The sequence below is a fragment of the Oryx dammah genome, unplaced genomic scaffold (assembly GCF_014754425.2).
Source record: "Oryx dammah isolate SB20612 unplaced genomic scaffold, SCBI_Odam_1.1 HiC_scaffold_18, whole genome shotgun sequence".
NCBI lineage: Eukaryota > Metazoa > Chordata > Mammalia > Artiodactyla > Bovidae > Oryx > Oryx dammah.
The window spans coordinates 11798756-11812085 of NW_024070202.1; positions in this window are offsets into that span (position 1 = coordinate 11798756).

The window sequence follows — 13330 nt, forward strand, 5'->3', positions numbered from 1 at the left end:
GGGACTCTCAAGAGTCTTCTCCAACACCACAGTTCAAAAGCATCAATTCTTTGGCCCTCAGCCTTCTTCACAGTCCAACTTTCACATCCATACATGACCACAGGAAAAACCATAGCCTTGACTAGACGGACCTCAGTCAGCAAAGTAATGTCTCTGCTTTTGAATATGTTATCTAGGTTGGTCATAACTTTTCTTCCAAGGAGTAAGTGTCTCTTAATTTCTTGGCTGCAGTCACCATCTGCAGTGATTTTGGAGCCCCCCAAAATAAAGTCTGACACTGTTTCCACTGTTTCTCCATCTATTTCCCATGAAGTGATGGGACCAGATGCCATGATCTTCGTTTTCTGAATGTTGAGCTTTAAGCCAACTTTTTCACTCTCCACTTTCACTTTCATCAAGAGGCTTTTTAGTTCCTCTTCACTTTCTGCCATAAGGGTGGTGTCATCTGCATATCTGAGGTTATTGATATTTCTCCCGGCAATCTTGATTCCAGCCTGTGTTTCTTCCAGTCCAGCGTTTCTCATGATGTACTCTGTATATAAGTTAAATAAGCAGGGTGACAGTATACAGCCTTGACGTACTCCTTTTCCTATTTGGAACCTGTCTGTTGTTCTATGTCCAGTTCTAACTGTTGCTTCCTGACCTGCATACAGATTTCTCAAGAGGCAGGTCAGGTGGTCTGGTATTCCCATCTCTTTCAGAATTTTACACAGTTTATGGTGATCCACACAGTCAATAAAGCAGAAATAGATGTTTTTCTGGAACTCTCTTGCTTTCTCCATGATTCAGCAGATGTTGGCAATTTGATCTCTGGTTCCTCTACCTTTTCTAAAACCAGCTTGAACATCAGGAAGTTCATGATTTACATATTGCTGAAGCCTGGCTTGGAGAATTTTGAGCATTACTTTATTAGCTTGTGAGATGAGTGTAATTGTGTGGTATTTTGAGCATTCTTTGGCATTGCTTTTCTTTGGGTTTAGAGTGAAAACTGACCTTTTCTAGTCCTGTGGCCACTGCTGAGTTTTCCAAATTTGCTGGGATACTGAGTACAACACTTTCACAGCATCATCTTTCAAAATTTGAAATAGCTCTACTGGAATTCCATCACCTCCACTAGCTTTGTTCATAGTGATGCTTTGTAAGGCCCACTTGACTTCACATTCCAGGATGTCTGGCTCTAGATGAGTGATCACACCATCATGATTATCAGGGTCTTGAAGATCTTTTTTGTACAGTTCTTCTGTGTATTCTTGCCACCTCTTCTTAATATCTTCTGCTTCTGTTAGGTCCAGACCATTTCTGTCCTTTATCGAGCCCATCTTTGCATGAAATGTTCCCTTGGTATCTCTAATTTTCTTAAAGAGATCTCTAGTCTTTCCCATTCTGTTGTTTCCCTCTATTTCTTTGCATTAATCGCTGAATAAGGCTTTCTTATCTCTTCTTGCTATTCTCTGGAACTCTGCATTCAGATGCTTATATCTTTCCTTTTCTCCTTTGCTTTTCGCCTCTCTTCTTTTCACAGCTATTTGTAAGGCCTCCCCAGACAGCCATTTTGCTTTTTTGCATTTTTTTTCCATGGGGATGGTCTTGATCCCTGTCTCCTGTACAATGTCACGAACCTCATTCCATAGTTCATCAGGCACTCTATCTATCAGATCTAGGCCCTTAAATCTATTTCTCACTTCCACTGTATAATCAGAAGGGATTTGATTTAGGTCATACCTGAATGGTCTAGTGGTTTTCCCTACTTTCTTCAATTTGAGTCTGAATTTGGTAATAAGGAGTTCATGATCTGAGCCACAGTCAGCTCCTGGTCTTTTTTTTGCTGACTGTATAGAGCTTCTCCATCTTTGGCTGCAAAGAATATAATCAATGTGATTTCAGTGTTGACCATCTGGTGATGTCCGTGTGTAGAGTCTTCTCTTGTGTTGTTGGAAGAGGGAGTTTGCTATGACCAGTGCATTTTCTTGGCAAAATTCTATTAGTGTTTGCCCTGCTTCATTCCACATTCCAAGGCCAAATTTGCCTGTTACTCCAGGTGTTTCTTGACTTCCTACTTTTGCATTCCAGTCCCCTATAATGAAAAGGACATCTTTTTTGGGTGTTAGTTCTAAAAAGTCTTGTAGGTTTTCATAGAACTGTTCTGCTTCAGCTACTTCAGCTTCTTCAGCGTTACTGGTTGGGGCATAGACTTGGATTATGGTGATATTGAATGGTTTGCCTTGGAAACGAACAGAGAATATTCTGTTGTTTTTGAGATTGCATCCAAGTACTGCATTTCAGACTCTTTTGTTGACCATGATGGCTACTCCATTTCTTCTGAGGATTCCTGCCCACAGTAGTAGATATGATGGTCATCTGAGTTAAATTCACCCATTCCAGTCCATTTTAGTTCGCTGATTTCTAGAATGTCGACGTGCACTCATTCAGTATGCATAATGTATAATAAAGTGAATATTTTCCCTGTAAAGCTCAGAGGAATATGTATATATATATTGGACAAGGAAATGGCAACCCACTCCGGTATTCTTGCCTGGGAAATCCCATGGACAGGGGAGCCTGATGGGCAGCAGTCCATGGGGTCGCACGAGTCAGAACCTGACTTAGCAACTAAACCACCACTATTTGTATGTATATATATACATACACACACACACACACACACACACACGTATATAGGCTTCCCTGGTGGCTCAGATGGTAAAGAATCCACCTACAATGTGGGAGACATGGGTTTGATCCCTGGTTGGGAAGCTCCCCTGCAGGAGAGCTTGGCAACCCACTCCAGTATTCTTGCCTGGAGAATCCCATGGACAGAGGAGCCTGGCGTATGGTCCATGTGGTTGGAAAAAGCTGGATACGACTGAGTGGCTACGCACAGCACATATATGTGTGTGTGTGTATATATATATAATGTAATCATCACTGCTGCTCACCAAATATTGTTCTTTTTTCTAGGCACATGGTAAGATTTCCCTTTCCGCCTTCTGATATTTCAGTGGCCACGAGACGGGCTTTGGCAGGGACGTGTGAACAGAATGTTACATGTCACTGCTGGACCCAGAATAAAGAACTATTTGCACATCCCGGTTTTCTTCCCTCAGTGATTATGAAGCTCAGAGATGGGGCCTCCCTCAGCTTAAGTGCAGAGGATAACATAGAGCAGAGCTCCCTGTACTGGGCATCTGGCAAGGGTGAGAGATGGATCTTGGCCTTTTGAGCCCCTGAGAATTTCCTGTGGTTCATTAAGCATCATCAAGCCTGTCTTGCCTAGTGTGTATATTTTTGTTTTTAAATCAACAGAGAAACCTGCTGTTCACTGTATTTCTTTTGAGTAACATCCGCAAGACAAAAGTGGCTGAAAAACCACATGGTTGAGGGGGAGTCTAGGTGGTGATATGGGTCCGAGTACTTGATTAAAAGGTAACCAGATCTAGTTTCAGTTTTGCCACCACCTACCTACCTCTGGGATATGGCAATTCAAATCATGTGATGATATAACTTAAATTAGATTCAGGTGGTTTGGATCCCACTGACCCTGAAATTTTTTTCACAAATATTAGCTTTTTTTTTAAGTGCACTTTTTACTGTTTATTGTAATAGGAAGAGGCAGATGTCAGAAAAAAATAATTTAAAGTTTAATTCTTGTAGAATAAATATTTACTGTGGCTTTAATTATTCTTAATGATATCTTTTCATGAAATAGTTTATGTGGTTATAGACTTCAAATTTTTAAATGTTGATATTCTACTTATTAAATATATTTTTCCTATGAATTAAAAAGTTTTCTCAGTTTCCCACATATTTTATAGTTCTTAACTTTTAAGAAGCACTTTGGTTTCTCTGGTGGCTCAGATGGTAAAGAATCTGTCTGCAATGCTGGAGAAGGGCATTTTCACTCCAATATTCTTATCTGGAGAATCCCAGGATCATAGGAGGATGGCAGGCTACAGTCCATGGGCTGCAAACAGACACGACTGAACGACTAACACTTTTGCTTTATCCAGATAGTAAGATTTATTGGATATTACCAATCTTGAGAACATTCATATAGCCATTTACGACATCTTGGTGTGTTATAGTACCCCACTTCCCAAACAGATCTTAACCAGTTGTTTCCGTGTGCCAATTATTTTTTTTAATTGTACTGTCAAATCATTATGTGTAAGTAATATAAAATAGCTCCAAGTAAGTGGATAAGGGCTTTTGCATGGTAGGAATTGTGCAGAAGTTTAATAACTGATGAAGGGCAATTAGGGAGAAATCAGAGGAGAGACAGAGCCTACATACTTTAGATAGGGTACTGAAGCCAGCAAACAATGAATTCTTCCTTGATTACGGAAAAGACATTCTCTTCTCTGCTAGCACCTGAAATTCCTAATTCATAAAGATAGGCTGAGAATCTAGTTATAATAAGGAATATTTTTTTCAAAGAAACAGCAGAAGTGAAGTCATCATCTTACATTATCCAAGCTTATAGAAGACTTGACAGGTAGCACCTTCCCATATTACCTCCTCTCAGAAAGGAACTATTAGACTTCATAGTTTGTGGAACAAGGAGTCTTCTGTATGACAAAAATCTTATGGTGTTGCCAACAGGAATCAGGGTCAATATTTTTAATTTGGGTCCTTTGGAAAATAAACATTTATTTGATTACATCTTCCTTCCATTTAAGACTGAGTTTTTGTTTATTTTTTCATTGTTAAAGTTTAAATTCCTCTTGATATGATGATATCTTAATGTATGAGTGAAAAGAAATTTATTTCTTTTCAAAAACTTACCATTGAGAGTATTTGTAGAATTAGAATATGTTTATGTAATAGAACATATACATTTATGTATATAATTCTTTTTTTTTCTCTTCTTCAGCAAAGTCAGAAAATCAGATCTTTTGGAAAAGTATTCAGTTTTCTTTTCCAGACCTCTATGATGATGTGAGACTTTTAAATTACTTTAGCATGTACAAGTTAGTTTTTTTTATGTGTATGTATAACACAGAAGGATATTCAAATGAAGAATCAGATCAGCATGTTAATAATCAGCTGCTTAATTATTTATAACTTAAGGCAAATAGCATCAATGTATATATTAGAAACATCATCAATATCATACTTCCAAGAAGTAAGTTACCTAGTTAAAAATGAAACATGCCTTTGTAATAGGAAAGCATTATCTGAAAGACAGTGTATGATATGGGATAGTCAGATTTTGAGTCAAATATGAAGAGTCATCTGCAGCTGGTATGGTCTGCATTGCTGTCTATATAGATAACAGTTTATGTAGCACCAAGACATAGCAGAAATACTGCCTAACTAATTAATTAACTCACTGAACAATTATCAGAACATTTTCTTCTCTGTCAGTTAAGGTGGCAAATATGTAAGAAACCATGTGCCCATTTTGTGTGTTTTCTCTCAGTAATATTAAAATTACTGTAATACATGGGTCTGAGAAGGCAATGACACCCCACTCCAGTACTCTTGTCTGGAAAATCCCATGGATGGAGGAGCCTAGTAGGCTGCGGTCTATGGGGTCGCGAAGAGTCGGACAAGACTGAGCGGCTTCACTTTCACTTTTCTCTTTCATGCATTGGAAAGGGGAATGGCAACCCACTCCAGTGTTCTTGCCTGGAGAATCCCAGGGGCAGGGGAGCCTGGTGGGCTGACGTCTATGGGGTCACACAGAGTTGGACACGACTGAAGTGACTTAGCAGCAGCAGTGCTACAAATGGTGAGGTATATCAGAAGTTTTATGCTAAGAAAATAGCTTGGGCTAACTTGATGAGAAAATGAACCTGGTTGCAGTTTGCCCATATAATCATGCTGAAAGCCAGGGGATCAAGAACAGAAAGTGGATATGGACAAATAAATGAAGGCTGGCTAGAGAGCCGGAAGGATACCTAATCACGACTCATGAACACTCTGGTTGGTGGCCACTGGCATAGCCACTTGTAGATACCAAGGCTGTTTTTTTACTGTCTCTGCCAGACCATTCAACATGGGACATTCAGCTTGCTGCCTTTGGACTGCACATTGATCTGTTAGACAGTTGAGGCGGAGGCTTCTGCCATTAATCATTTCTCAGCTGCTTGCATCTTTTGAAATCTTGGTTGGTCAAGCTTGGATTCTGAGCCTATGACCAAGTTACCAGGAGGGCAGGAAGAGAGTGTCTTCAGTCACTTTGGCTTCTGAACCAGGAAGCAACACTTATATAAACCGAGAATGCCGCACAATAGGCAGTCCCTGGGTGCTGGTTACATAAAACAACCAATGTCCACCAAGAATGCCTACCTGTGTCAATTTTCAATGCAATAGGAAGGACATACAACCAACTAAAAGGTGCCTTATAAATATTTCTACTTAAAAACATGTTTTTATTATTCATCTGAAAGTAGTAGTCTTTTCCCTTAAGCGGCATGTCACAAATTAATGAACTTCAGCTTAACATGATCTCTTAATTTTCATAAACTTGTCCTTTTCTAATTATGATTACACAAAAATTCAGTAGTTAGACTGCTTATTTTGAGTACTGTCTTGAGGAAGTATGATGCATTTTGGAGTGATCTAAATTGCATGTTAAAGTTATATCTCTCTTTGTGTTTCAGATTCATTCATTCTCTCACTCAGTAAATATTTCTGGAGCACCTGGGCCCTGGGAATAGACCAGGGCACACAGCAATCAACCCTGATTCTTGTGGAACTGATTATTTCCTTTGCTTTTAATTATGTCCAGTTTTGGTCTTCCCTGTAGCTCAAACAGTAAAGAATCAGCCTGCAATGCAGGAGACCTGGGTTCGACTCCTGGGTTGGGAAGATCCCCTGGAGAAGGGAATGGCTACCCACTCCAGTATTCTGGCCTGGAGAATCCCATGGACCGAGGAGCCTGGTGGGCTACAGTCCGTGGGATTGCAAAGAGTCAGACACGACTGAGTGACTAACTCTACTACTGCCACTACCATGTCCAGTTTCGATCCTGTGTTCCTTAGACCCTTCAGCCTCAGGCGTGGGAGTACAACGCTGCAGAGACATTTCCATCCGTTGCTGGGGAGTTTACTTTTTATCTGGGCAGCTATGAAACTGGTACAGCTTCTGATGTTAAAATTGAGTGAAACGAGTCTTCTTAAGTTACCATAATCCTATGTGTTTTTCCTAGATTTGCCTTTCCAACTGTGTTTATTACTGTTTTTAAGGATCTTATTCTTTGCATTAGTAGGTATAAGGCTCTAAAAAGAAGCAGTGCTCTTGAGGCCATATTATCTTCCCATACAAGAACAGGTGTGATGTAACTGCATGAATTTGGGGCATACATTTAAGCTTAGTTCTTCTTTCCTGCCCCTGTTCCCATTAGTCTTCACCTGTGTGTCAGGAGTGATACTATTTCAGTCTCCATTATGGAAATTCTGTAGATTGAAGTGATTTTATTCACAAGCCATTCCCCTCCCCACTTTTTTTTTTTTTAACTCTGTAAGATCTGAGAATAGGGCAAGGAACAGAAGGAACAGTTCAGTTCACACTGGCAAGAAGATGGCCTGAAAAATCAGGTACCTTTTTGTCTTTAAAATATTCCTCTTAAGTTCATCTTCATTCTATATTCAGTCGTCCTCTTATTAAAGAAATGCATTTAAAACTTATTTTCTTCATCTTTAATGTTTTGCATTTTTAATATGCTGTGCCTGTGAGGTTTTTCTTCTTTATTTTCTTCTTTTTTCTTTATAATCTCTTTGCACTGTAGTGTGGCATATTGATCAAAGAACTCATGCAATTTTTTTCAATTCTGGAGAATTTTCATTCATTGTCTCTTCAAAACTTGCGTCATTTCCATTTCGGCCATTTTACCTTTGGGACTTTTAGATATATGTTGGAATTCTCATTTTACAAATCACGATATTTTCTATAATCCTATGACCAGACCAGAAATTTTTAAGTCTGAAAATTCATGACAGACTAAAAGAGCAGAGTTACTAAGTTGCTAATACTTATCACTTGCCTTTCCTGAATAAGAATGGACTGCCTGTCCTGAAAGATATAAAATAAAGCTTCTATTTCCTCTGATTTCCTTTTTCAGCAGCTATTAAGATCGCAGATGTGATGACTCCATTGTGAATGGCAACAAAGTGTAGACAACCCAAGAATGCTGTCTTAATTGGACAACTGCCTCCACTAGTATATAATGTCCCACTCTCTGACCTTGATCTGTGTGCCAGTGAAGTTTCCACCACTTACAGTAACTAACTGGGTTACATATCTTGTTGTAGGGCTTTGAGTGATATGCATACATCTTGGCTAAGGATAGAAGTCAAGTCTAAATTACTCTGAGACAGAAAAAAAAATACATATATATATATGTATATATATAGAAAACACTAGGTTTTGTGGAATAGAATGCCTTACCCACCTGATCAACTTGGGTCAGAGATGTTGATAAACCTCTTCTGCTTTTTCAGTTTACTTTTTAAACTCAGTATTTTTGTATTGGGGTATATCCAATTAACAAACCATGTTGTGATAGTTACAGGTGAATAGCGAAGGAAGGAATAGTTAGGGAGTTGGGATGGACATGAACACACTGCTATATTTAAAGTGGATAACCAACAAGGACCTACTGTATAGCACAGGGAACTCTGCTCAATGTTATGTGGCAGCCTGGATGGGAGGGGAGTTTGGGGGAGAATGGAAACCTCTTCTGTTTCAAAATGTGACTGGTGATGGAAGAAAAAGAATATTAAGTGACTTTCCTCAGCTCCTCTGCCACTTGTGTCTGCATTTTAGGCAGAGCACTAGCCCATAAAATAGAATGAGCTTCAGCTTTATAAAGTGAAAAACAAAAGAAGAATTTTAAATTAGTGATAATTTTTGGCCCCTGATTAATTGAATGGCTACAGTATTGTGTCTCCAATATTCAGAGAAGCTCAGCTCATAACTGGGCTTATAATGTTATTAATTACATTGCACATTTTTGTTGAAAGCTTTCTATGATCTCAGCACTGAAATTTTAGTGAGAGATAGTAAAAAAGATATGTCTTCTAATAGGAAACATCAACTTATTTACCAAACACTTCTTGAGATCTACTGCTCTGCCAAGTGCTTGAGGGAAAATTCTAGTGTGTATCATACTGTAGATGCCATGTCCTTGGCATTCAGTTCTCACCAATTTTTTAAATTGGAGGATAATTGCTTTACAACGTTGCAGTTGTCACTGCTAGTTTTTCTTTTTAAGCATCATAAACACCTGGGTAAAATACTTACAATACCCCATGAACAGTATGAAAAGGCAAAATGATAGGATACTGAAAGAGGAACTCCCCAGGTCAGTAGGTGCCCAATATGCTACTGGAGATCAGTGGAGAAATAACTTCAGAAAGAATGAAGGAATGAAGCCAAAGCAAAAACAATACCCAGATGTGCATGTGACTGGTTGTAGAAGCAAGGTCCGATGCTGTAAAGAGCAATACTGCATAGGAACCTGTAATATCAGGTCCATGAATCAAGGCAAATTGGAAGTGGTCAAACAAGAGATGACAAGAGTGAACGTCAACATTCTAGGAATCAGCGAACTAAAGTGGACTGGAATGGGTGAATTTAACTCAGATGACCATTATATCTACTACTGTGGGCAGGAATCCCTCAGAAGAAATGGAGTAGCCATCATGGTCAACAAAAGAGTCCGAAATGCAGTACTTGGATGCAATCTCAAAAACGACAGAATGATCTCTGTTTGTCTCCAAGGCAAACCATTCAATATTATGGTTATCCAACTCTATGCCCCAACCAGTAACGCTGAAGAAGCTGAAGTTGAACGGTTTTATGAAGACCTACAAGACCTTTTAGAACTAACACCCAAAAAAGATGTCCTTTTCATTACAGGGGACTGGAATGCAAAAGTAGGAAGTCAAGAAACACCTGGAGTAACAGGCAAATTTGGCCTTGGAATGTGGAATGAAGCAGGGCAAAAACGAATAGAGTTTTGCCAAGAAAATGCAGTGGTCATAGCAAACACTCTCTTCCAACAACACAAGAGAAGACTCTGCACATGGACATCACCAGATGGTCAACCCTGAAATCATATTGATTATATTCTTTGCAGCCAAAGATGGAGAAGCTCTATACAGTCAACAAAAACAAGACCAGGAGCGGACTGTGGCTCAGATCATGAACTCCTTATTACCAAATTCAGACTTAAATTGAAGAAAGTAGGGAAAACCGCTAGACCATTCAGGTATGACCTAAATCAAATCCCTTCTGATTATACAGTGGAAGTGAGAAATAGATTTAAGGGCCTAGATCTGATAGATAGAGTGCCTGATGAACTATGGAATGAGGTTCGTGACATTGTACAGGAGACAGGGATCAAGACCATCCCCATGGAAAAGAAATGGAAAAAAGCAAAATGGCTGTCTGGGGAGGCCTTACAAATAGCTATGAAAGGAAGAGAGGTGAAAAGCAAAAGAGAAAATGAAAGATATAAGCATCTGAATGCAGAGTCCCAAAGAATAGCAAGAAGAGATAAGAAAGCCTTCCTCAGCGATCAATGCAAAGAAATAGAGGAAAACAACAGAATGGGAAAGACTAGAGATCTCTTTAAGAAAATTGGAGATACCAAGGGAACATTTCATGCAAAGATGGGCTCAATAAAGGACAGAAATGGTCTGGACTTAATAGAAGCAGAAGATATTAAGAAGAGGTGGCAAGAATACACGGAAGAACTGTACAAAAAAGATCTTCATGACCCAGATAATCATGATGGTGTGATCACTAATCTAGAGCCAAACATTCTGGAATGTGAAGTCAAGTGGGCCTTGGAAAGCACTGCTACGAACAAAGCTAGTGGAGGTGATGGAATTCCAGTGGAGCTATTTCAAATTCTGAAAGATGATGCTATGAAAGTGCTGCACTCAATATGCCAGCAAATTTGGAAAACTCAGCAGTGGCCACAGGACTGGAAAAGGTTAGTTTTCATTCCAATTTCAAAGAAAGGCAATGTGAAGGAATGCTCAAACTACCGCACAATTGTACTCATCTCACACACTAGTAAAGTAATGCTCAAAATTCTCCAAGCCAGGCCTCAGCAATATGTGAACCGTGAACTTCCTGATGTTGAAGCTGAGTTTTAGAAAAGGCAGAGGAACCAGAGATCAAATTGCCAACATCCGCTGGATCATGGAAAAAGCAAGAGAGTTCCAGAAAAACATCTATTTCTGCTTTATTGACTATGCCAAAGCCTTTGACTGTGTGGATCACAATAAACTATGGAAAATTCTGAAAGAGATGGGAATACCAGACCACCTGACCTGCCTCTTGAGAAACCTGTATGCAGGTCAGGAAGCAGCAGTTAGAACTGGACATGGAACAACAGACTGGTTTGAAATAGGAAAAGGAGCATGTCAAGGCTGTATATTGTCACCCTACTTATTTAACTTATATGCAGAGTACATCATGAGAAACGCTGGACTGGAAGAAACACAGGCTGGAATCAAGATTGTCGGGAGAAATATCAATAACCTCAGATATACAGAGGACACCACTCTTATGGCAGAAAGTGAAGGGGAACTAAAAAGCCTCTTGATGAAAGTGAAAGTGGAGAGTGAAAAAGTTGGCCTAAAGCTCAACATTCAGAAAACGAAGATCATGGCATCCGGTCCCATCGCTTCATGGGAAATAGATGGGGAAACAGTGGAAACAGGGTCAGAATTTATTTTTCGGGGCTCCAAAATCACTGCAGATGGTGACTGCAGCCATGAAATTAAAAGACGCTTACTCCTTGGAAGAAAAGTTATGACCAACCTAGATGGCATATTCAGAAGCAGAGATACTACTTTGCCGACTAAGGTCTGTCTAGTCAAGGCTATGGTTTTTCCAGTAGTCATGTATGGATGTGAGAGTTGGACTGTGAAGAAGGCTGAGCGCTGAAGAATTGATACTTTTGAACTGTGGTGTTGGAGAAGACTCTTGAGAGTCCCTTGGACTGCAAGGTGATCCAACCAGTCCATTCTGAAGGAGATCAGCCCTAGGATTTCTTTGGAAGGAATGATTCTAAAGCTGAAACTCCAGTACTTTGGCCACCTCATGCGAAGACTTGACTCATTAGAAAAGACTCTGAGGCTGGGAGGGATTGGGGGCAGGAGGAGAAGGGGACGACAGAGGATGAGATGGCTGGATGGCATCACTGACTCAATGGACGTGAGTCTGAGTGAACTCCGGGAGTTGGTGATGGACAGGGAGGCCTGGCGTGCTGCGATTCATGGGGTCGCAAAGAGTCGGACACGACTGAGCGACTGAACTGAACTGAGAATACTTACAATGGATAATGTGGTTATATTTTGCATTACCCTTTACTAACAAAGCTATGGATGATTAATTAAGCTTCTGTGAATTTTCAAGTTTAATACCAAATATATGTGGGTTTTTTTGGTCCAAAATATTTTATGTACATTTTGATCTTTCTGTTCACATTGAAGATTAGGAAAGATTATTCTCAGACCTCTTTGCAGCTCTCTTCAATTCATATGGTGAGTTGAAAGAGTTTTCACAAGAGTTTTTCTCATGAAAAACTCTTCTCAAAAGGCAAACAGGTAAGACTTGAACTCCTTAGCTAAGATAACCTTCATCTATAAAGAGAAATCTTTATAAAATATCCAGAACAATCCTACACTCTGGGCAATTAATTGTAGGGAAAACCATAGAGAATAACAGAAATCATCTACCTTTAAAATATATAATTTGTATACTGTATTTGAACTACCGGAAGATGGGTGATCAATACATGTAGCATGCATTTACCCATAAATATTGAGAAAAGAAGGTGACATCTGCCATTTAAAAAACATTATTCTGGTTAATCTATCAGTTTATGTTGCTGAGCTTTTGTCTATTAAAATTTAAGCAAGAGATTCTCATTTAAGGAACAAATAACGTCTACATTTAAAAAATGGCTTTTAAAACTAATTTTATTTTTACTTGTGCTGGGTCCTCATTGTTCTGTGAGCTTTTCTCTAGTTGCAGCGAGCGGGGGCCATTCTCTGGTTGGGTGCGCAGCTTCTCATTGCTGTGGAGCACAAGCTCTCGGGCATGTGGGCTCAGGAGCTGTGGCACACGGGCTTAGGTGCCCCCATGGCATGTGGGATCTTCCCAAACCAGGGACTGAACTCGCATCTGCTCCTTTGGCAGGCAGATTTTTTTACCAGAGCCCTGAGGGAAGCCCTGACTTCTACATTTTTTAAAAGAATATTTATCATCAGTGTAACTGGTGGTGTACTAGAGCCAGTTTGCACCAGCTTATTCGAGTCAACTATCCATGTCTTCATAATTCTGTGTTCAGTGCTGTTCCATTTGG